The sequence below is a fragment of the Entelurus aequoreus genome, linkage group LG26 (assembly GCF_033978785.1).
Source record: "Entelurus aequoreus isolate RoL-2023_Sb linkage group LG26, RoL_Eaeq_v1.1, whole genome shotgun sequence".
Taxonomy (NCBI): Eukaryota; Metazoa; Chordata; class Actinopteri; order Syngnathiformes; family Syngnathidae; genus Entelurus; species Entelurus aequoreus.
Window position 1 is genome coordinate 33,991,886 of NC_084756.1, and position 452 is coordinate 33,992,337.

Below are 452 nucleotides of genomic sequence, written 5' to 3' on the forward strand. Positions count from 1 at the left end.
AGTGTATCTTGTGTTTTTTATGTTGATTTAATTAATTTTTTTTAAAAATACCGAGAATTTCCGATATTACATTTTAAAGCATTTATCGGACATCTCTAGTTCTCATTGTTCTTAGGCCAATTCTTGTACAGTCCAAGGTCAAATGTAATACAAACACAAGTAAAAAAAAAATCAAATGCCACAATACAATACAATGCAAACTTTTTTATCTTATTTGATTAATAATACAGCTCTTCAATGTGGAAAAACATTGTGTCTATATTCACATGTCATTTAAGTAGAATTGTTTGCATTATAAAAGCGCCCTCGGCACAAAATCTCGCGAGATGAGACCAAGCTGGAATGTGTTGCCCCCTGGCGGTATGGGTTGTACTTGTATAGCCCTTTCCACTACCTTTTTAAGGACCTCAAGGCGGTAGCCTTTCTTTAATTTGACTAAAACATCCTCCTGA

The 452-nt window shown here is 34.1% G+C and overlaps 1 protein-coding gene across 2 annotated transcripts in view; it reads left to right on the plus strand.

Annotated features, from left to right (window-relative positions):
• Positions 1-338: 338 nt before the first annotated feature.
• The window catches only part of LOC133643639 (putative deoxyribonuclease TATDN2), a 17,049-nt gene continuing 16,935 nt past the window's right edge, over positions 339-452 (plus strand). For both annotated transcript variants that reach the window (XM_062038310.1, XM_062038312.1), the window contains exon 1: positions 339-452. This exon is cut by the window's right edge and continues 144 nt beyond it. The gene's annotated coding sequence lies outside the window, so the exon portion shown is untranslated.